This window comes from Podarcis vaucheri, assembly GCF_965113315.1.
Source record: "Podarcis vaucheri genome assembly, chromosome: 4".
Classification (NCBI taxonomy): domain Eukaryota; kingdom Metazoa; phylum Chordata; class Lepidosauria; order Squamata; family Lacertidae; genus Podarcis; species Podarcis vaucheri.
The window spans coordinates 44,273,722-44,298,157 of NC_138762.1; the positions used below are offsets into that span (position 1 = coordinate 44,273,722).

At 42.0% G+C, this 24,436-nt stretch overlaps 1 protein-coding gene across 1 annotated transcript in view; it reads right to left on the reverse strand.

Annotated features, from left to right (window-relative positions):
• Positions 1 to 6,718, reverse strand: part of HTR1F (5-hydroxytryptamine receptor 1F) — a 104,095-nt gene extending 97,377 nt beyond the window's left edge. The window contains exon 1 of the mRNA XM_082220785.1: positions 6,497 to 6,718. The gene's annotated coding sequence lies outside the window, so the exon portion shown is untranslated. The remainder of the gene's footprint in view (positions 1 to 6,496) is intronic.
• Between the last annotated feature and the right edge of the window lie 17,718 nt (positions 6,719 to 24,436).

A 24,436-nucleotide genomic window follows, 5' to 3' on the forward strand; every position in this document is an offset into this window, starting at 1 on the left:
ATATAACAAAATTGTAGAGCTGTCATTGTTGATGAATGCATGTGGAATGACTGTCATCACCCATTTTCTACAGTGGCACTTCATAACATATTCCAGGGTTGTTGGTTTTTTAAAAAAAAATCTGGAGGAAGGCAAATATTGTGGCTTTCTATGAAGATATGAATTTTAAGGAGATGAAGTTTTCACTGTGAATTACACTCAGGCATATAGAATTCAATTGTCAAAGCAAACCACTCTAACTTTAATTAGGCTGTTCCCATTTAAGAGGTTTGTAGACTGAGGGTGTGTTCATATCACCCCCCCTCAGAGTGCAGTGAAGTTGCACCTCCCCCCCAGCTGTTCACATCAGCATGGCTTCAACTCATTTGTGTTTATGGATGCTCCAGGAGGCACTGACAAGGGGAAAGGTGTCCATAGCTTCGCTAGACACAACAGCTTAATGACTGCAATCAATGTGAAACTGGTTTAAGAAACAATGCATCAAACAGTAGCATCTTTTAACAAAAAAAACCAGGATACATATGTGTTATGTATTCAGTGGTCTGCGTTTGCCTGAGGTTGAGTCTGGACTAAGGATTCTGAGCCCCTGTGTTCTGATTCGATACATGATATCCAGTCACAGAACATTTCAGGATTTGGGCCTCTGCCATTGGCCCATAAACTGAGTTACGATTCGCAGCTTAGAAGTTTAGACAACCAATCACAATGGGAGTGGGAGTGGCCCAGGCTTTCAGAAATGTATATAAGCAGTTGCTTTGCCCCTGTTGTCCACTTCTGTTAGTTCAATAAAGGCTCTTGCTGTTCTCACTGTATCTTGCCTCATGGGAACCCACCAAGGCTTCAATATGCATTTTGGACAGCCTCGTGTGAATACAGCTTAAAAACCCAGCACTGGAAATGCAGTGAGTGCACAGTAAATGGGAACACATCCCAAGATATTTTTCATTTCCTTAGTAGTTGTGTAGCATAATTGTATTCATGCATACTTGAAAGCAAGTCCCAGTTGATTCAGAAAAAGACTTACTCCCTAGCCAGAGTATATAAATTTTCAGTAAATATCCTTAAACTTCAGCATACAGTTCTCTATCACAGTGCAATCTTGCCTTCCTATGTGGATGACAATCTCAACTTTGAATTTTATTTATTGGTATGACTACTTTTGTTATGTTGTCGTTACGTATTTTCTTCATGTAGTTAGCCACATTGAGCATGGTTTGAATTGTGAAAAGATAGCACACAAATAAAATTATGTATGTATGTATTTATCCAGTTGCCCTATAGTGATCTCTCAATCCTATATTTTCTGCTTTAAATTGGTTTCACAAGCAGCAGCCTTGTTCACAAAAAGCCAGAAGTGTACCATGATTACTCCTGAAATAATATTATTTTCCTAGCATTTAAAATCCCCCCATCACCTTTGAATCAAGGAGATGAAAACTCATTTATTAGTTTCAACAGTATCCCTGCATGTGCATGATTCAGTTCCAAATGATAGACTTAATATCTTGTATTGTTTCAGAAAGCCTCTCCAAAAGAGGAGATTTCACCCTCATCAGATAAAATATTCAAAGAGGATGATTCCCACTTTTCAATTGTTCCAAACTGAGAACTTATCATTGTTCATATTGCTAAGTTAATGAGGCATAGAGGTCCCTTATCAACTTCTTGCAGAGTTTTTGGTATTAGCAAGAGAGCTGGAACAATGTGTGAATGCAGCCTTTCTTTCACATGTCCTTTGGTCATTGATAGAAATTGAATTCTCAGCTAAGAATACGGCTCAAGATGATGACTTGAGAAGTGACTCTGCGAGTCTATGGCACTTTGTAAGAACACTCTATGGGCATAATCCAGCCAAGGGGAATAACTTTTCTGTTCTAGTTCCATGGCAGAGTCAACCCTATACTCTTCTCCCTGCCATTGTAAAAAAGGGCTAAGAAGCACTTAATTTTGGGTGGTGCCCTATGTGAGTACTGTGCTGGTATGTTATTTTATTTCTGAGAGGATGAGTGGTTAATCACAATGTTTCATTTCCATTCCATTTAGCTGTTTGTTCCAGAATCTCAGTTTGGATGCCACATGCTATGCATGTTAACTCAGAAGCGAGAAAAGAAAATGTTCAGAAGAGGTTATTACCAGGTAAGTGGGCACAGGATTGCAACCTTAAAGTATGTCTGTGACATAGCCTAACTCAGATCTCTCTTCAAAATAGGAGTCAACCTATTAGTTTTTTCAATTTATTTTTTCACTAAAATGGGCTGCTTCTATTTTTAAGTGGGGGAAACCCCAAGCCCCCTGCAAACTGCTGGATGCTCCCGATTGGAGTAAAACACTCCTTCAAGGTGAAATAGCAGAAAGCTGGAGGTGATTTTCAAGAGAAACCCATGTGGACCCCAATCAGGATTGAGAGCATGTACTGGACTGGGATCCTAGGACTATTCTTTCTTTCTTTCTTTCTTTCTTTCTTTCTTTCTTTCTTTCTTTCTTTCTTTCTTTCTAAATAGCCAATACAGTTTTTTAAAGGCATATAACATGAGGGTCGCGGGTGGCACTGTGGGTAAAACCTCAGCGCCTAGGGCTTGCCGATCGCATGGTCGGCGGTTCGAATCCCCGCGGCGGGGTGCGCTCCCGCTGCTCGGTCCCAGCTCCTGCCCACCTAGCAGTTCGAAAGTACCCCTAAGTGCAAGTAGATAAATAGGTACCGCTTTCTAGCGGGAAGGTAAACGATGTTTCCGTGTGCTGCGCTGGTGCTGGCTCACCAGAGTAGCTTCATCACGCTGGCCATGTGACCCGGAAGTGTCTCCGGACAGCGCTGGCCCCCGGCCTCTTAAGTGAGATGGTCGCACAACCCTAGAGTCAGACACGACTGGCCCGTATGGGCAGGGGTACCTTTACCTTTACTAACATGAGCAATTTGGTCCTAAATTGTACTGTTTTGTGAATTAATTAAAGGGGCACAGCAATCTTCATTTACTTAAAGCAAGATTCATAAAAAGTCCAGCCATTCTAAGATTCAAATTGTTTAAGAAAAAGGGGCACCTGTTGAATTAAAAAGTTGAAACTTGGAGTGCATGATATCTCTGGTGAGGTCTAGAAGTGTGCCAAATTTCAAATTGATCTGATAAAGTTAAAAAGTTCTGACAAATGAGGCATTCAATCTTCTAATTTAATTTTTAAATTTAACTCTTTAATTTTAAATTTAACTTAAAGCCTATGGCAGCAATTGCTGGCATAGTTAGATGCTCAGTTTGATTCTGAAGCTAGAATGCTGCCAGTACTCCCTGTTTACACACAGTCATCAAGTGGATGCTATGCACAATGCTTATTTCTTAGGAAATGGGAGGGGACATGGAATACTCAAGTAGGGTAAGAGAAGAGATTGGGACATCCTACTGAGTTTCTGAAAGCTGAAATGCAGTATGAGGTCCTACTTTCTGCTATTTCTTTCTGTGTGCAAGTAGTGGGACAAGGACATGCAAGAACCCTAACCCTAAAAGGACATGCAAGAATCAAGGTCTCTCATGACAATCTGGCTTTAGCAAAGGGCTGCTAGGGGGGCCAGGAAAGGCAGGCAAGGAATGTGCCTGGAGGCAGTGGCTATCAGTTGGTGCCCCATTCAACTTACCCTTGTAGGCATGTGCATAGCCTCTTATAATAGAAAATCCTTCAATGTGGAGCAGTGATTGAAGTAGCAGCAGAATAAAAGAGATGGTGAAATTTGTAGTAAGGTAACAAAAGATAGAAAGAAGGAAACTGGAGAGAACAAGCTGAAAAAAGACAAATGATTCATGTGTGGTACAGTATGCAGAGGTGGGCTGAAATGTTTCTGCACGTGAGACATAATCCCACTGCTACCCCCACAATGGAGTGCATCTGAGGCTCTGCAAGGACTTCCACTCAAAGAAAAGACCTTGCAAAGCCTCACCACTAGGCGACGGTGGTGGGGCAAACTCTGCAAGGGCATCTGGAACATCCCATACTTGCCAAAACTTGATGAGAGGGGGCTGTCAAAGAGCTTTGGTGCTGACCTTCCTCTGTCCCTAGGGGTCAGGGCTACACCAGCGCCTGATGTGGTGGGGAAGATGGGCAACACCTCTTGTATTTCTGCTTCCTGAGGCAGCTGCTTCACCCTGCCTCATCTGTGGGCCAGCTCTGGCAGTGGGTAGACTTGAAACAGGGAGAATGAACTCTGCTCAGAACTCTGCTCAAAATGAACTCTGGCTACCTGCAGTTATTGGTTCTTCGAGAAAAAGGTAAACGTGTGCCTTCCAATGAAATGATTACTATCAGTTAAGTATTTGTAATTCTGTCTCTCTTTTAAATTTGCCAGAAAACAGATTCAAATCCCTTGCAAAGAGCGTGGGATTGCCAACATGAAAACGCCAAGTTTCTTTTTCCAAAAACCAGGGAGATTCAGTGATAAAAAGCCTGTAATTTAAGACCAGAATAATGCACAGCGTGACAAATTGTTCTTTCTTACTAACACTTCCTTCACCCAAACCTTGCCTTGGTCTTTCAGGTGAGGAAGGATTACCTGGGAGCAGCAAAGATCCCCGTGTTGTTCTGGTGTTGTTATTGTTTAGATTTCTTACCTGCACTTCTCCATGAGGTCCCAGGTGAGGTTACAGCAATACAGCAATAAAATATTAAAATCAGTTATATTTATTCCCCTCCTGCATTGCCTTATGCAGCATCTAAGCCAAGGATGGGGAACTTGTGGCTCTCTGGAGGTTGTGGGACTCCCACCCCCCATGAAGGTTTTGCTGCAAGTTATTTTTAACTGATTTATTGTTTGGGTGGGGTGTGTGGAATCTAGGTTTTCATCTTCATATGTTTTCTAAATCAGGCCCACTGTGAGTCAAATTGCACCTGTTAGATATTGACAATATATCAACAGAAGGGCGTTAGGAGACATTATTGCTAAGGATTTTGTTAGGTCATTTTGACACAAAGTGCTATAAAGCCAAAGTCTTAGGAACAGCTCTTAAATACAGAAGATTTTGAAGTATGAGATGAATAATTGCTCAATAAAAACCTTATGAAAGAAACAACACTTTCCCAATAATTTCTTGGAAGCTTTGGGCAAAACAGAATTGCCTTTGCTACCTTTCATGTTCCTCTGCTTCAGCAGCAAAAACCAAACCAAACCAAACACTGGCAAGCAAATTACATCTATGCCAGGGACAGTCTTTATTTATATATGAAAAAGCTCATTGTCTTTTAAAAACCTGTAGGCAGGTAGTCAGCTGGCTAAGTTTGTCTTTCCTCTGTATAATCCATTTTTTCCCCTTTTAATGTGATGACAGCTTATTAAGAAATCCAAACAGAAAGTGGGAGGGAGAGAGAGAGAAACAGAGGGTGCAAAAAGAAAAGTCAATTCATTGCAAGTGAAGCCAGGCTGAGTTCCTGTGGAAAAAGTACCTTATATTACATTCATGCCTCTGTGCGACAAGATGCTAAGCTGACTTTCTCTGCATGAAAAGGCATACTGAGCTCCCTAACAGCACCAAGTGCTCCAAAACATAGGCAGCAGGGTGAGGGGGTGTGGTAGAAGCCCAGGATCTTTAGAAAGAGCAATACACTTTTCTTTAATCTCAAAAGGTTTTCAACACACAAACAGTACCTGTCCGAAGTTTCCCTTCCCCAACTCAGTACAAAACAAGAAAAGGGAAGGAAGAGTTAAGAGGGCAGGAAAAAATATACAAGGTGGTATGTTTAGGAATAAAAGCTATACACACTCATGTGTTAAGGCATGGCCCATTTCAAAGCAGTGAGCACCAATGGGCTTTGCTGTTTAGCTACAACTATTTGTTTGTGCACTGAGCAGCATGCAGCAAATAACAACCCCGGCTCCAGGATGAGCAGGCAAAGGTCCCGCAAAGACTGCAGCCCTAGGCACACCTGGTGGGGAGTCAGTCTCTCAGCAGGACGTGCATCAGAATCATGCTACAATATAAACAGTACCAAAACACCCAGGCCAAGACTGGAGAAAGCAACAGAGGGAAAATTAAAGGGAGCAGGAATTCCTGTTTATATTGTCTGAATGCCACCTTCTCCCCAGAGAGCCCTCCTTAAGCTTTCCAAAGTCACAGTGCAGCTTCTTAGTCCTGATTTAAACTGGCGTTCCCGATGCAACAGAGGACAGGACTTCAGTACCGCCTACAGGTATGTAGGAAAGTGAGCTTTGGCAGGCACAGCTTCTTATGTCACAGTGCCATGAGAATGAGAAGAGCGTCACTTTGTGCAACTCCCTCCTCCGTACCAAAGGCACAACAGCCTTGTCCTCTGCTGCATCAGGTCACCTGGAAACCATTTTGCCTAATGCTGCCCACTGGAAGCCCCAATGGCCATCCTTCACTATGTCCACCACCCCCTAAAGGCATTCTAGCAGAGCCCTTGGCAGTGCAGCCAGCCAGGTTTTCTATAGGCTAGCACTGAGCAAAAAGCATGCACAGGTAGAGGCTCAAAAGCGTCCCACTGCGGAGCACGCACATCTCACCTCCAGGCTTGGTCCGCTCATCCCATGCCAAGGAAATGATCTTCAGTTTGGCATCTCCAGTCAGCAGCACCAGGCTTGAGAGTCCCTAAAGGCAATGGTATAATAGTCCAGTCTGTGAAGAGGGTGGCACCTCTGTAAACAGCAACTGAAGTGAAGTGTAGCAGTAAAAGCAGCTGAGACGACTCTGGCTCAGGAACTGCAGCCGGCACAGCTTCTTCTATTGTTTCATAGAATAGGAGAGCCAAACTAGGTTCTCTCACCGCCACCTGCTGGATATTTAAATCACTACTCCATCAAATCCTATCGGCTTCCTAAGTAATACACTTACTCCTGAGAAAGCCCCCCCCCCCCGAGAGCTATTGCGAGCACCAAGTGCCGCTCCCGTTTACATCACAAATCACTTTCAAAGTAGAGGATGTCATGCGGGAATGCATGAAGGTTTGTAACTGTCGGTGGCAGTTCAGTATTACAATCCTGCCACCCAGGATCTGTAATCTCATCCACATCACAGAATCTCATCACCCTTCAGCCACCTGACCCAGCCATTCCAAAGAATCACCAAAACTCAAAACTCACCTGCCAGTTTCTCCATGTTTCTCCAGGGTTTCTTTAACCCTGGAATATCTGTTGCTTCTGAAATTCCAAGGATCAAATCTGAATCTATATTCACATGAGTCACATTTCTTCAATTTTGTATTGTTCAGATCTTTGGTAAACTGGAATATAAGTATTCTAAAGAAATAAATATCACCTGCTTTTCATATCTTAGAATCCTTTGGACCCCAGAAACATACCTGTGTTTCTTCAGGTCATTAGACCCAAACTCATCAGCCAGAATGACTTAGGGATGATGGGAGTTGTAGTCCAACAACACCGGGGAAGCCACAGGTTCACCACCCCTGCTTTAAAGAAAAAACTGACATGCTGTACTAGTGAGAAGCAAAATTCTATTTTCCTATTAGCTAATCATTTAACATTTACCACATAATATCTCCACCCACCCATCCTAGCACAGTATTAGCAATCCAATATTTTCAAAGGAATGGCAGCAAAATACTCCTATTTTCCTAAGAAAAAGAGAGTTGAAATCACCTTAATTTCCTTCTATAAGGCAGTTTGTCAATATATTTTTTATGTTTTAATGTAAACATCCATTTCCATTTGATACTCTGTTACTGCACTCACAATATCCCAGCTATCTTTCTTTATCCATTCTGGCAATTTCAGTGGAAGAACATCTCCTCCTTTTAATAGCCTCAGACAACAATTTTGGTAATTGCAGGCTTATTTGCTGGTTATGCAGTCTGTTCCAATCGCTGTAAAATATCTCTGAGTTTGGATGACCTGGAAGTCTTTTCTGCATGGTTTGCCTGCCATGTCATTTCTCATATGCCTCCTGCATCATCAGCACACCCTGCCTTGTTTATAACAAGGGGAAGACCTTTTATCCCATCTCCCTCCTCCTAATTCTGGAAGGCAATTCATGGTACTCTCCAGATGTTGTCAGACTACAACTTCCTTTAGCTCCAGCCAGCCTGTGCGATCGTCAAGGATGATGGGAGTTGAAGTCCGGCAAATCTGAAGGGCACTTTAGAATTCCTTAATAATTTCAGTGGGTGAAGGATTGAGCTTGCTTCATTATTGTGAGGTGGCCAAGAGGTAGTGTTTGCCATTTACTTTCAATTAAACATTTTTTCAGGGCTCTGCAACCTGCCAGGCTCATCTGAAGACACCCATCGAAGTTTCCGCGGGCTTTCACTGAAGCATGAGAACTTGGAGAGGCCAGCTGCCAGGTGCCTAAGATCAGTATGATAACTGATTTTGTATTTAAGAAAGTAGTTTCTTTTAGCTTACATTCCCACCCCCTTCCACACACACACACACACACACACACACACACTGATTTATTTAAAAGTAAAAAGCCATTGCATAAATAATGATAATGATAAAATAAAATAGTTCAGGAGAATAGTAGGGAGTCTTCCCAGATCTCTGAACTTGTAGAAAAAGCTAGCTAAGGACATCATGGTTTTTTCAGGAAGAATGGGCAACCAGGAGGCTGTATAATGCAGACTGCTGGAGATAGAATTTGTATAATGAAGGTTCTTGGCCACCTCGAAAGCAAGGTAAGTGCAACAAAAACCCCATTAGAATTTCACCAGAATTGTCTCACACCTTTCATAATTTTTGAATGCAAATTCTTTTTTTCATTAATTAGTGGACCTCCATAAAAACCCACACATAATAAATCATCAGCAGAGCATTAGTTGCTTCTGTTCTATTAAAAGGACCCGAATGTTCCCAATACAGTGGTACCTTGGTTCTCAAACTTAATCTGTTCCGGAAGTCCGTTCCAAAACCAAAGCGTTCCAAAACCAAGGTGTGCTTTCCCACAGAGAGTAATGCAAAAAGGATTAATCCATTCCAGACTTTTAAAAACAACCCCTAAAACAGCAATTTAACATGAATTTTACTATCTAATGAGACCATTAATCCATAAAACGAAAGCAATAAACACTGTACTACAGTCAGTCAGTCACTCAATCAATCAATCAGTAGCTGAACTGGATTCCACACAGTCGCAAAAACAAAACGCAAAAGCCGCAAAAACAAAAACGCAAAATAAATAGCAAAAACAGACAGACCTCAGCGTAACACTCAAAATGGAAGTGTGGCACTTAAATTGGAAGTGCAACACTCAAAATGGAGCACATTCGGCTTCGGAAAAAAGTTCACAAACCGGAACACTTACTTCGAGGTTTGCAGTGTTTGGGTTCCAAGTTGTTTGAGTCCCAAGGCGTATGAGAACCAAGGTACCACTGTAAAGGGATGGCTGAACTGTGCTGCTACAGGAAGGAAAGAGCTGTAGCTCAGTGATGGGAGAACTCTAGGCCAAAACCCCAGAGGGTTGTTGCTAGTCAGTGTCAGCAGCATTGAGATAAATAGACCAACGGTCAAACTCAGCATGTCAGATTCCCACGTTCCTGTGGGCGTAACTACCATTTCAGTGATGACAAGACAACAAGGGCAGTGTGTATCAAGTCAGAACCCGAGAACCATGATTCTGACAGCTGAAAGACAGTTCAGCTATGACCCCGTCCTCCTGGGCCAGGCGCTACACTGTGAGAGAAGCCGGGGCAGACACATTCATCATGCCTTGGTGCCCTTCCACATGCCCTGTTGCAAAATAGGCTCTCCTGTAGGTTGCAACAGAAACACCATTTCTCTCAAGTCCTGCTGACTCAAGTGTTCCCTTGCAACGTCTGGAGGGGGAGAATCACACTTACTGGCAGGTTTCATGAGGGGGTGGTCGAGAAATGCAGTTTTCCGCAAATTACATTGTGCTGTCTCCCCGATGGCATGCTGATGGGCAGGCTAAATAACCACCTGCTGGTATCGAGATGGTTGCTCCTCCATTTGCTGAAAGTTTTCTGCCTGTGAATAGTGAAAATGTTAAATCCCTTAAGAATAAACCTCAGCATTTCCCCAAGTATATTTAGCACTGTCTTTGTTCAAAGCTTTATATTTTTTGCATCATTTACAAATAGATTTTTATAGAGAGAAAGTTTTTTTAAAAAACAAACAAACAGAAAAAGACAACTTACTGAGTCACCTCCATTAGACATTGACTAGTTCCTCCCAGGTTTGCAGAAGTACATATTTGTCTAGCCAAGGCTGCCTCAATTAGTCAGTTGGTTTCCTTTTCCTGAGGAGAAAGCTTGAGGTCATACTTCAGACCTCCACATTCCTAATTTATTTTGACAGAATCCATATGTTAGATTTTCTGAGTTACTTGTTACAATATCATCTAACTTTTGTCAATTTCTACCCATCTACCCACAGCAATTTCTGTCTTTTTCAGTCATAGCATACAGACAATGCTGAACAGATGTAATTTTAGACTCAACCATGACCTTATGTTTACCTCCCGCTTACCCTCTTTTGATAATCTGTTACTTCATAATGTGGTGATCCAGCCCTGCTGTGTTTGCCAGCCATCCTAAGCAAGGGCCTGAAGTTCTCTCTCCAAGTCCTGTCCTGATAGCACAACTACTTAAGTCCCTACCCGGCCAGGGCCTAAACCTGTTTTTTTCCTCCTCCCATGCAATCCCATTTCCTTTTATGTCATGATTCTATATTGCAAGCCTAATACCAGGGACTGGCTTTCTCTTTTTTTAACAAAAACTAACCAGTAAGCCTCTATAGGAGACTTTTTGGCTGAAGAATGGGTTAAAAATGCTTCAAATCAACAAATAATAGAAAAGCCTGTTCCCTTGATTCTGCCACCTATTCAGCCATCACACCTCTGCTACCCTTCAACTGTGCCTTTGTAATTATTTACTCCTACAACCCATACCCTCTCATCTACCTCCTGAATTAATACCATTCTCCATAGCAGATACCCCTGTTCATTTTGAAAAGATCTTCATTCCCTCAAGTATCCCCTATTATTGTTACTTACAAGCATCAGTGACTCAGTATGGCTCTCCTTTGCTTTTATTTTAGCACTGAACTTAACCAAGGTTTTTGTCGGCTTGCTACTGAATTCTCTTGCTCTCTCTCTGAAAAGTTCAGGTTATTAATGAGAAAGGTACATAGCATTGTTCAGTAGTTTCTGGCGACGTATATAGGGCACATGTAATTTTTTTTTCAGTGAACATTTTAGGAACCTAGGGAGATGACTTTTACTGTGTCAGGACATTAAGTCTGGCTCAGCATTGTCTACACTGACTGAAAGCAGCTCTCCAGAGTGCCAGACAGAGTCTTTCCCCAACCCCGACTTGGAGATATTGGGGTTTGAACCTGGTACTTTCTGTATGCAAAGCCTATTGCTCCACATCTACACTACCACTGATCCTGCGGTCTGGTCAGCTGCAAGATTGCTTTCTTTTCATTTTCTACCCAAACTCCCACAATGCTCTGCTTCCTCTGTCAGGCCTTTTCTATTCTGGTTTTTGTAGGGTCTTCCTTGACGGAGCGTCCTGGCTTCCGTGCTTCACAAAGAAGAGTTGTGAATGTCTAAAGCTGTCACAGACTGAATGTGCAGAAGTTGTTTCAACTAAAGATGTCATTTCCCCTTCAAATATATGTAATATGAAAAGGATACTTGCAGCCTGTGAATGTGCTGCCAACTCTCTTTATATTAATGCCTCTCTCAGCTGCCAGTCTTGTCTCTCTCCCTGCTCACTTGATGGCTTGGCTGTACCACTGCTGCCTCCTCCTCCGCCTGGGAAACGAAGAGCCAGACTAAGCCTGAGAGGTGAAATGTCTGCATCTACTATCAAATACCACCGGCTCTGAGGGCCCAATAATTATGGGGTAGGAAACCTTTTTCAGCCCAAGGTCCACATTCCCCTCAGAGCTACATTCCAAGGGCCGCATGCCAGAGGTGGGTGGGGAAGAGCTGGTGAAGCAACAAATGAAAATTTTTATCTTTGCACAGTTTGCTAGCTTCTACACACATTCACACACCCATTTTGAGGCAAGCAAGGGGCAGTATTAGAGTTCACAGATACATTCTAGCCAGAAAAAAAATATTTGGGCTGCAAAGCAGAGCCAGTAACAGATGTGTGTGTGTGTGGGGGGGGGGGGCGGTTCAAGAGGGCAAGAAAGAGATTTCTGGCGGGCTACATGGATTTGGCCTGAGTGCTGAGGTTCCTCACCCCTGCAGTAAAATGTGTGAGTGTGTGTGTGAGTGTCTCTCTCTTTTCTCTCTCCCCTGAGAAAAATCCCTCTAGTGGAGTAGGAGAGCTGAAAATAATGCCAACATATTTCACATCTGGCAACCAATGTTCCCCTTTGGTTTTGGATAGTACATGGGTAGGTGAGTCTAAAAAGCCCAGGACACAAATTTCCACAGCCCTCTAATGGCTATGGTGGTTCGTTTACCAGAAGTAATGTATTTAGCTTTAACTCTGGAAGTGTATAGTCAATTCTGACCAAACTAAGCCTCCTAGAGCAAAAAATACAAAGGAGGCTTTGTGTAAGAGGCCAGGACTAATTGTTTCATTTTACACTTTGATTATATGCTCTTCAGCAAGAACCATCAGGCTGTGTGTGTGTGTGTGTGTGTGTGTGTGTGTATGTACTTGGTTCAATGAAACACTGATTACAGCTTCTGGGTCCTACCCTAATGTATTGGGAAGCGATAATGAAGTGATGCTTTGTTTCAGATACATTAGCCAGCAATTTATAAATACACTTTCTTCTTGGAACCTCTTCTATGTCTTTATTCTAGATTTTCCTCTTCAGTCTTTTTAAACTGAAAATTACAAGGTCAGAGAGTAGGAGTGTTTGCGGCATTGTTTTCTTGCCACTGAGAACATAGCGTTGCATCATTCCAGACACTGCCAAGGCAAAAGAGTAGGGAACTGGTGTGCACAACAGCAATAGGTTTTCTTGGAGAAGAAGGGAGTTGAGGTGAATTCCAGGGCTACATTCTTCCCTCATATTCAAGTTCTTTGAGAAGATAGTAATGGTCCCTTACACACCCACCCCATACACACCCGAGAGAGAGAGAGAGAGAGAGAGAGAGAGAGAGAGATGGGAGCGTCCATACTTAAAGCCATTTTTGACAGACTTGAATAACAAGCTTAATGTTGAAGACAGAGGGTGAATGGGTATACATACATTTCTCTGCGGGCAGGAGAGAAGATGGAAGATGGCACTTGTTCTTGAAGAAAGTAGGATGAGTGTCCAATGGGCAGAGGATGCACTCTGTTACAGCAAATCCACTTTAAAAAAGTGTGGTTAAGAAAGGGGAAATACATTGAAAAGTGTGGCATGAATTAACAAGGAATAAGAAGACATATAAACATAGTGAGTCAGACTGTAACTTGCTTGAACTAACTAATTTGGAGAAGAAGCAGGAGGTAAGTAAAAACCTGAAAAGAGGTGATAAATTTTTCAAAACAAATACCGTATTTTTACGTGTATAACATGCCCCTGTGTATAAGACGCCTCCTATTTTGGGGGACTCAAAATTAAGAAAATGGGGGGAGATTACCCCTGTGTATAAGACTTACCCCCCTTTTAACATTATTTTTTAGTAAAAAAAAATAGTCTTATACACGGAAAAGTACTTACGTAATTACGTAAGGATGAATCACTGAGGAAGGAGTAGGATACTTATCTGTCTCCCTTACTGCAAATAGGTAGGAGTCTGGACTAGATCACCTTTGAGGTCCTTTCCAGATCTACATTGCTCGGAACAAGAGTGCACCATCTCAGAGTTAGAGTGAGTTTCAATTAAAACCATTCTAGGTTTCCTTAATTATAATTATCGAATTTAACTTCTAAAGAGCCAACTACTGATAAAATCCTTGTGTCTTTATTGTGTTTAATGAAGTGGCTAAGCAAATTGTGCTTTAGACCAGCTCAGTAATTTTTTGTGCACCAGCTGAGGAACAAAGGCAAGTTATGAAAGAAAGCTTCGCTGCAGGAGGAATTTAAGGATTAATATCAATAAATGAAAGTGACTAGATGAATTCATGAATATCATGGCAACCAGCAAAATATTCAGACATGAATTACAAAACCCCAATCAGCCTGAATTTCAGAGAAAACAAGGACTGTAGAACAGGTTTGTTGTGCAATAACTTAAACAAGAGTTTTGTAGGGTTTATTTGTCCAACTTCACACAATTTGGATATTTGCTTGATGAAACCAGAAAGCTAGAGGGCATTTGCCACACCACTGGAAATATATGGAGTGCAAAGTGTCTGAAAGTGCAATTTTATAGCACCCACTCAGAAGTAATTACCATTGAGTACTTTTCAAATGGGACTTACATCCACAGAGTTATAATATGACCTTTACCTACAAGAAAGTAAGGGGTAAATGCCACACTTATTGTGAAAGAATACAAGCCCAAATATAACATCAATAACATGAATGTTCCTACTTTGCCTTAGATATCAAAGACCTTGCTTGCCCCATATCTTTATTGTTAATATAAGCTTTATTCTTTATTATGTGTGTTCCAGCATTTTTTTTTTAAAGCAAGGTCATACACAGGGGTTATTCTATTTATCCTCAGTACAAACCTGTGAAGTCAAGTAGGTTCATATTTTCTGTAAGTGAAAATAATGCAAAAAAAAAAAAAAGCTAGTATTGAAGTTTGGTATATAAATTTCAGCAGAGTGCAGAAATAGTCTGGGAAGACTGCTGGCTGAAAGAATCAAGAAACCTGTGGATTATTTCTTGTTAAAGCTGTACTGAGTGCAAGGTTACATGCGGCCACCATGGAGTCATGAGGCTAACAAAAGGAACACTAGCATGAACTGTCTGAAGAAGAAGCAGTAGGAAGGAAGTAAAGCCTGAGGAAATACAATCTACAAATAGTTACTTGTAGTTAATAAATCAGTAAGTAATTAAAAAGTCAGCAAGGGAAGATTAGGTTATCTTTCTGTCTATCTCCACACCCCTCAGTTTAGGTAATTTATTGCAAATGTACTTTCCTCACAACACTCAACAAAAATGCTAAATAGTAATGTTTATTGTAGCTCAATGCACTGATATTTTCAATTTGCTCTAGATTGCAACTATTGACATGGAAATGAAATGCTATACAAACTTTTAAAAATATTTGGGATACGCCGAATAGAATAAAAATGTAACCATCATTCAATACATTTACATCAAACGAAAAATGCAAAATAGTGTTTTTTGTTACCCGTAGCTTGATAGCTGTTAAAACTTTAAGCAAATTTTGTAGGCTAACATGTCAAGCAAACAAAAGTTATTTTAATATTAGCCAAATTATAAACTATCAATACACAGTATCTTAGTTTATGTATTACAGTGTCAATCTGAAGTGTCTTATCTGTGTTGCAAATATCTGAATATTCACACGTCAAGCTTGAAGATTGCATGGTTTTAAGAGAGGCAGCCTTGCTATAATTTGCAATATTTGAAGCTCTCAAATCTGTGAATGGAGTAACCACTCTCTCTCCCCCAGCCCGCTTTCCTTGTGGGCTCTGCCTGATTCGGTGTGCCATTTGTCATTTTAATTCCCCATCCTCACCCTACACTTTTCCTTTGCATGATTGCACATCACACATTTGCTAAGTGAACAACAATAGCCTTAGGAAATATCATCAGGCAGGAGGCACTTCATGTAAAATGAGTTGGATCACACAATACACAACTGCACAGCTATTTCCAAAATGAAAAAGGGAGGGGGGACCTAGGAGGCTGATGAAAATCCAATTGTATTCCTGCTTTCTTAAGTATGGTCTGCTCCAAACTATGCCAATCAGTGCTGCCACTATATGTGTATATGAATTTGTATGTGAGTGCTGAATAGAGCACATGGTTTTAATTCAGAAGTACTGCAAACAGTGTGAACCAGCAAGGGGCCAGACAAACAAAGAAATCTGCAATTTAGATAGAGCTCACCTGCAAGTCTAATATGTGGAGGAAAAGGGGGGAAATCTCCATTCACCCAAGAGTTGTTTAGGCTCATCTCAGGAGTTTAGATTGGTCCAATGGATAGTTTTGACATTTTTTGCTTTAAACTACTGGCCACAGGCAATATTAAAAACTATTTTGAAACTCCCCTTAGCAACAAAAGTAGTTTGCCGTATGACACTGGGAGGAGCAAATTTCTGTTGGGCAAAATTAAGTCTGAAGCCTTCTTTTGGAAAAACCCAACTCAACCCAATGTTGTTGGAAGAATAAGTCTAAATTCCCAATTCATAGATGGAACTTGTTTATTTGTTCATCTTGGCTTTCAAGAGAGTTACTGTGGTGTGGGTGAGCACTGAATGGACTGTGGGAGACCCAGGTTCAAATTCTCACTCAGCCAGAAATATTGGCTTGGGCCAATCACTCTCTCCCAGCATAGTCTATTTCTTTGGTGGGCGCCTTTGCAGGCTGGCATTCCCCCATGCACTGGGATCCAATGTGAGAAGTCCCAGGGACTGTTTCCTAGGCAGCAAAGGAAACCTCTGCGCCAGGCTTGCTGCCTGGGTAATTGGTCCCACCCACTTGCCTAATGAAGGGACGCAGGTGGCGCTCTGGGTTAAACCACAGAGCCTAGGGCTTGCCGATCAGAAGGTCGGTGGTTCAAATCCCCATGACAGGGTGAGCTCCTGTTGCTCAGTCCCTGCTCCTGCCAACCTAGCAGTTCGAAAGCACGCCAAAGTGCAAGTAGATAAATAGGTACCGCTCTGGCGGGAAGGTAAACGGCATTTACATGCGCTGCTCTGGTTTGCCAGAAGCTGGCCACATGACACGGAAGCTGTATGCCGGCTCCCTCGGCCAGTAAGGCAAGATGAGCGCTGCAACCCCAGAGTCATCCACAACTGGACCTAATGGTCAGGGGTCCCTTTACCTTTACTTGCCTAATGAGAGACTTGTGAGTGGGCATGCTTGCTTAGGCATTGTATAGGCATAGTTTTGGTCAGAGGGTAGGTTGTAACCTTTGCCTGACCCCTCTAAAATGGGGTATTCCATTAATGGGATCCAGTGAAGATGCTTCTATCTGGATGTCCAGGTGGGGCCACAGCACTCCCCAGGTGCAATCCAGTGCAATTCCTTGATGTAGGTTAGGGATTTCCTCATTTCCAGTTGACCCAAAATGCAAGCTCTTCCAGCAGGCGGTTCGGAAGGGCTGGGGTCCACCCAATGCCTCTGCCAAACCTCTTATGTCTGTTGACCATAAATATTGTTTGTCTTGTCTCTTATTCTTGGCATTGGGGAGGACAGAAGAGTAGGGGTGGGGATGCCTTGCCATGCAATAAAATCGGAAGATAAGATAAATGAGTAAAAATATTCTGGGGGCACCTCGCAATAAGTGCTAAAAACAGATATAGCTTTGCCATTCTTTGGATCCAAAGTCATCAATAATCACGCCATCATCAGAAATGCTAGAATGCACCCACTACATCACCAAGCAAAGAAAGCTATATGCAGTAAATACGGCTTTTCTTTTTTAAAAAATCAATCAAGTTATGATTGATTGTTAAATAAGAAATAAAAATGGATTTCTTTGTCCCCTAGAAGCAGAAATGCTGTGATGGAACTCACTGCCAGAGCTGCTGCTGTCAGCAACTCTCTGCCTATATAGTGATGTTTCAGTGGCAAGAAGCAATAGAGCCCAGGAGATAGGAACTTGGAAATTGAGTAAAGGGCGCAGTGTAATGATTAACTGAATACACTGCTGATGGCGGGAAAGTGTCCCTAACAACAATGATCTTCCCTTTTTTTGCGGGGGGCGGAGGCAGGAATCAGCTACTGAGGAGAGATGCTTCCTGTCTTAGTAGGGCCTTATTGTTGGGTCCTCACATCTCTGTCTGGAAGCTCTGCCAAGGGGCCGGCAGGACACCCAGCCTCCAATCCATTGCTTTGTAATCTAAAATGTGTCAGAAAAGACTGTGGTTGCTTTTGCAGCTTGTTATTAATATTCTAGAGCCTAATCCTGTTTCTGAAAACAGATTCTGGGCACTTCTGCACCAGCCATGTACTAGGAATTTGCAGTGTCTTGGCACCCATTTCTCTGTGGTGATGGGGAAGGGATCCACACAACAAGGTGCTTGAGTTGTACATACCTTATCCCCCCCCCCCCGTTAATGCAGACTTTCTCTTACCTGGAAAAAGAAATCCACCTGAGTTGTCAGGGAAGGCAGACGTGGGGTTGTATTTCCAGCTTTCTTCCCTGTTCTTGCTTCTTAGCCATCATATGCTCATCTCATCCCTTCCCACCGCATCACAACTAAATACAACTTTTCTATGTTTTATCTCCTACTTCATATGCTTTTCAGCAACAAGCTGTGATTTAATCTCTTCTTAAATTGATTTTTAAATTACAAAAATAGGAGGAACAATATAAATCCACTAAGTATAAAATCATTATGTAATTAAATGCATTAGAAGAAAGGTGACATATGGAACGACTTTCTCACTAGAAAGGAAAAAAAGACTAACAGAGCAATCCTGGGAAGGGAGCAGTGGCTCTTTCAGGGCTGCATTTTCACCCCTGCTAGCTTCTCCCGGGGCGGGGGAGGTGGGGAGGGGGACAAGTCCTGGCCCCCACTTGCTGCTGCAACAGCTCCAGGTTGGTGCAGCTGAGGAAGTGGAGCTGTTTGGATTTGTGAGTTTTCTGCTTGTTTCAGGGCATCTAACATTGTGAGACCCACTTTCACCACCGCTTCTCCTTTCTATTGCTGGAAAGATAACTCTATAGCTCCTCCCCATCTCATAGGTTGGGACTGCAGCCTAAATTCTGATAAAGTAAAATAATTTTAACTGAAGGCACGCTTCATGTTTATTTCAACAACCAGCTTAATAATGGGTTATGTTCAGTGGTGGACTATGGGCTCTCAAATTTCAGTGGTGCCCTGTGCGACACAAAAAATGGGTGCCCCTCGCTTCTGGCACTCTGTTCCACATCATTGTTGTGCCCCCCCCCCAGAGTGGCTGAACTGGAAGCACTACCCTAAAACCGACTCTGTTATGTTTCAATGCTGTGCAAGTGGACTTCCATAGGCGCAACAGGATGTCCTCTCCTCTCCATGTGCACCCCCAAAATCTGCTGCAGAAGATTCCCCCCAACCCTCTGGAGCAGATATTGAGGTTGTGTAATAGGGGGCTGCAGGGGAGAAGAGAGGCGGGTTAAATTCCATTGCAAGAAATGCAAAAACCTCCAACTGTTAATGTAAATAGGAAATATATTTAACTGGGGCAAGGGGTGCATGGCTGGGGAGAAGGTGTGGCCTGGAGGGAAGTCCCTTCTTAGTGTGCCTCCTCTACAAGAGGTCTGGAGGGTGGCAACACAAGAAAGGGCCTTTTCTGCAGTGGCTCCCTATTTGTGGAATACTTTCCCTAGGAAGGCTCACTTGACACCTTTAGGTGCAGGAGAAAAAGTTTCTCTACAACCAGGCCTTTGGCTGATTAATATTCTGTCACCTTTTAAACGTGTTTGTGGGGTGGGTGGGTTGCTGGTTAGTTTTTGTTTTATTATGTATTTTGGTTCTCATTTTGTATTTTTATGTTGTGAACTTCCCTATGATCTTTGGATGAAGGGCAGTATATAAATGCAATTAATAATAACCAGAGTTCTGTATTTCCTAGCTAAAGGCATACCAGATTGTAATTAACGTCATGAGAAGTAATTACGTTTGTTATTCAGTGATGGATGCGCAGCTTAGGCTTTCGTTTTAAAGCCTGCTTTTTGAAAGGATTATTTTGACACGTTAGGTCTTTTCTAAAATTGTTTTCTGTTTTGCATGCAGAATTCATGCATCAGTGGACTATATCAACATTTCATTTAACATGGCACAGACTGGCAAACCTCCACTATGGTACAAAACAGAGGAGGGAGGGAGGGAGGATGGATTTCAAAGGAATTGAGACATAATGCATTCATTAGCACAAGAGTAAGCAGTGGTTGAGATGCATGGTTAAACTGTATGCCGTTACACAATTAACTGGCCTTGTTAATAGGATCCCATTTAGTTCACGAGAGCAATGTATTTTCAGTGCCTCTCTCACTGCTTTGACACTTGTGTTCTCAGTACATTTGCAGTTATTATTGGTAGCTAGAGGCCAAAACATGTTGTGTTCACTTATATTCATTTCAGGACCCCAAGAGGACACTTTCACATTTCTGCCATTAATAGTGCTACAACCTACAGTATGTCCGAACAGCACAGGTTCAGGTTTGAAAACAGTTTCAGTGACAGGCTTGATTTGCTCAACATAGATCCATTTGTTTCATCTTTTCACCTTGTTAACGTCCTTTGTTCTCTCCTCTGCAGTTTCAAAGAAGGGTGAGAAGTCACAACACAGTACAACTGTTGTGCCCCATTCAACCAAGTCTCACCTGGGAGAGGTCTGATGCAGACATGGAACTCCCTCACCTGAAAGATCTTTTTCATTCATTTATGTGGAAGGAACTGATCCTTATGTGTTGCTGGCATCTGTCTGCATCGAGGGGCGACAGAGTGCATCTCCGGGGGTGAAGTCAAACCACTGTATTAGCAGCACAAAAGTGACCTCCCTGGGGCGCATGCCTGGAGGTCCTGGGCTGGACCTCCCTGGGGTGTATGGAGGTCCTGGGCTGCCCATATGACAGGACACCCTCTCAGCTTTGCTGATGTGGTCCAAAAGAATGCTGGAAACATGTTTGGCACCAGCTTAGCTGCAGGAGTTGCCAGCCTTTGTATATTCCAGGTAGGGTCCTTCCACTAGGGTCACCATATTTAAAAATATGAAAATCCAAACGCAAAAGTTGTTGACTCTACCTACCACTGAAATGAGGATTCACACTAAATTAGTTGAACTTAGGCCCCAATGAAATCAATGAGACAAATTAGACATGCCTTTTGAAGTGAAAGCTTGACTGGGTTCAGTGGGAACCTAGTGCAATTAACATTGTCTGGACCTAATTCGTGATATTTGTGTATGCATCAGAATGCATATAGAAAGCTAGACCTACTCTGTGCATAGTGGTTACCTGTCATCTAAGTAGTTCTCCAGTTGGCAGATGTAATGCCAAAAGGTCCAGACCATTCTCATAATAGCTTAAGCCTAGGCAGTCATGCTTCTTAGTCGGCCTGTGATGACTTGCTAAGAGCTGAGTGAGCTGGTCATTCACTACATGCACAGCCGAGTCCAGAATAACTTTTGGAAATGGATTACATCCACCTGAAAAGCTGATTGAGACTCGGCTGGGTGGCTTTGTACAGCCTGCACAGAACCAGGTTTGTTCAACATGGGCTGACCTTTCTTTTCTTTTTAAGTGTTTTGCTGGTCATTTATACAGCGATTGTATATAGCTTAAACCAGCTACGCATCAATAATTTGTCAATGCAGCTAGTTGACTTTACTGTGTGCCATTAAATCATATCACAAAGTTAATTAAATCCGTCTCCCAAGAACTTTATTTAGCTTTTAATTGCCAATTATGTAGTGCCTAATTTTCTGAGGCAGCAAGTAAACAATGTCATTTTCAGATTTTTATTTGCTTTCCTGATGGTATAGCTGATAGATCCTGTAAGGAGAACCCCATTGGAGCCATTGTGGGTGACACTATGGCAGTTTAAGTTCAGAGAACAGTCTTATTTAAAATCTCACTACTGGCTGCATTTCGTGGGAGTGAGGGTGGAGAAGTGTGCCTGTAGTATCAGAATAACCATCCCTGTCTGGATTTACAGCTTGCTGTTTGGACTTTTAAGGCTTCTGGGCATGCCTAGTGATGTCTGCTAAAATGCTTTTGGAGCAGATGCCCTTAATTCCAGGCACAGATAGCTAGCTGACAATCAAAGTGCAAGGCTAGATGTAAAAGTGAAGAAGGGCAAAAGGGCAGGACATATCTATGTTTTCTGAAAGGATAGCTGACAGCAGAAGAGGAAGAACATTGTTGCCAACATTTCTAAAGCAACTCCGGACAAGGTGAAAATTGAGAAAACCAGATTTGTCAAATTCCGACAGAATTAATGAGCAAGAAGGGAAGTGTGTAGCCATTTGGGTACCAAGATCAAAACTGGTGGTGTTCTGTACTGTATTAAACAGCGGCAGTGGAAACAGATAGTCCTTTCAGCCATTCAGTCATTGTGTGTGACCTGCTTCTGTTTTTATATATGAGCGAGTTACTGTGAGTGACACAGAAAGCAATCTATAGCCATAGCGTTGTAACAGGCTGCCATATTTCTTTATGGTGAGTTGCTGAGTTGTATTCGGATCTGGTTGATCAAGTTCAGAAATGTGTAGCTGGCCCCTTTGGGCAACGCTGTTGAAGCAGACGCATCTTTATATTTGACTTTCTTCTGTAATATTTTATTCTGGATTGTTTTATTTGATGTTTTAATGTAGGTTGTAAATCATTTTGATTCCCCCACCCCTAAAAAATATAAAGCGGTATAGAAATGAAATTACTAATAATCTTTAATTTGACTTTAAAATTTTGTTTAGAAATATTATAAAGCAACAAACTTGTTTTAAAAATAAAGCTGTAAATGAACACTGGAATTACAACAGACTTTTTGTTTGTGAACACCATGAACTGAAAATTCAGTGTTATTGAGGCTTTTATTATGATTTAACCTGAATATTCATTTGAGCAATCTACTGATGTGAATTTCATGAGAATGGCACATATGTAAATTAAATGCTAATATTCAGTGCTGCTGATCTCTCTTCCATAATTGTTACACTTGAACTTACATAACAGATAGACGAGGCAGAGGCAATTGAAATACTATTGCACCCTCTTCCTCTTTGTTGTCATTTCTCTATGATTTTGGTTGCTTAATGTTTGATGTGTATGTGCTTTTAATCGCATTGGCAAGAGAACAAATTCCAATTAATGGCTACAAACCTTAGCAGGTTTTGTTCCTTGCCATGCTTTCCCCACAGGAATCAGAAATAGCACATTTGAAAGTTCTTGAATACCACACAGGTCTCTCTATTTTGCTCCTTCTGCTTTCGTCAGGCAGGGGGCAGGGAATTCTGACAGTTGACTGCATCATGTGTCTCACCTGTTCTTAACACCAGTCAGAAAATGCTAATCCTACTCAGAGGGATATGAACAGGTGACAGGTAACAAAAGCTGCATGTGAGCCAAATCAGCTGTCAAGATTTTCTACCTCCTATGATGTGCAGGAGAACAGGTGTGCAAGCAAGCATCCATCCATCCTCTGGGCACAGACGTACCAGCCACTCAGGCTATAAGAACAAGTCACAACATGTGACAGGACATTCAGGTTCGATGATGCTAGTCCTGCCTTGGCAGGATAATGATGGCTGTTGTCAGTTTGAAATCTGATTTGAAAGCCCATATTAGAAGTTCTAGAAATTCCCTGGCAGCTTGTTGAACGATTATACTTTTTACCTACAGAAGTGGGGATATCTTATTCCTTGGAGTATTTCAGAGGAAGCTCAAAAAAGCTGTGGGAAGAATGTTGCCAATACTAGAGGGATCCTGCCTCTGCCTCAAGACAAAATCTTTCAGTATGATGCCAATTTTAGGATTTGCTACCTGGACCATAATCTGACTGGGGATTAAAACAGTGATTATTTCCAGGGAAGCTGTAAGAAACCAAAGCTTTCATCATTTCTAGTGGTAATAAGGTTGCCAGACACTTATTGGAAGGAAGATCTGGTCAGAAGCTTCTGTAGACTTAGCCAAACCATCTAAGGTCTGGTCACCACAATACAACAAGGTGGCAGAGTGAGGTATCTCCACTGAAAGTGGAGAAAGCATTTATTGATCCTCACCTACAAAACAAAGTTCACTGAAAGGAGAAAACAAGCACAACTGGGAATGCGTAGGACTACAACTTTTAACTTGGATGTGGTAGCTTTTTGATGGCACTAAAGAAAAAAGAGATATATTCCCACCTGTTGTTGTTGGCATCTGTCTGTCTTGAGAGACCTATGGAGTGCAGTCAAGAATTCCACAACTGCAGTCTATGAGTCCAACTTCATTCTCCTGTATTTGTGTGGGCCAGAATTAAGGTACAGAGGACCTTCTGGCAGTTCCCTCACTGCGAGAAGCGAACTTACAGGTAACCAGGCAGAGGGCCTTCTTGGTAGTAGCACCCTCCCTGTGGAATGCCGTCCCATCAGATGTCAAAGAGAACAACAACTGTCTGATATTTAGAAGACATCTGAAGGCACCCCTGTTTAGCGAAGTTTTTAATGACTGATGTTTTAATGTTTTTTTAATCTTTTGTTAAAAGCCTCCCAGAGTGGCTGGGGTAGAAATAATAATAATAATAATAATAATAATAATAATAATAATAATAATAATAATAATAATAAATACTTATTACTTATTACATTCCATGAGACTTCCATTTGACCTGAGATGTTATGATTATTCCTCCCTTTGCTGTCTCTTTTTCTTTCCCAGCCCTTGCCCCACCTCTGAAAGAGGAACATGCCATAAAGAATTCAATGCGGGCGATGGTTGCTACTTTCTGTTCCCTCGTTTTA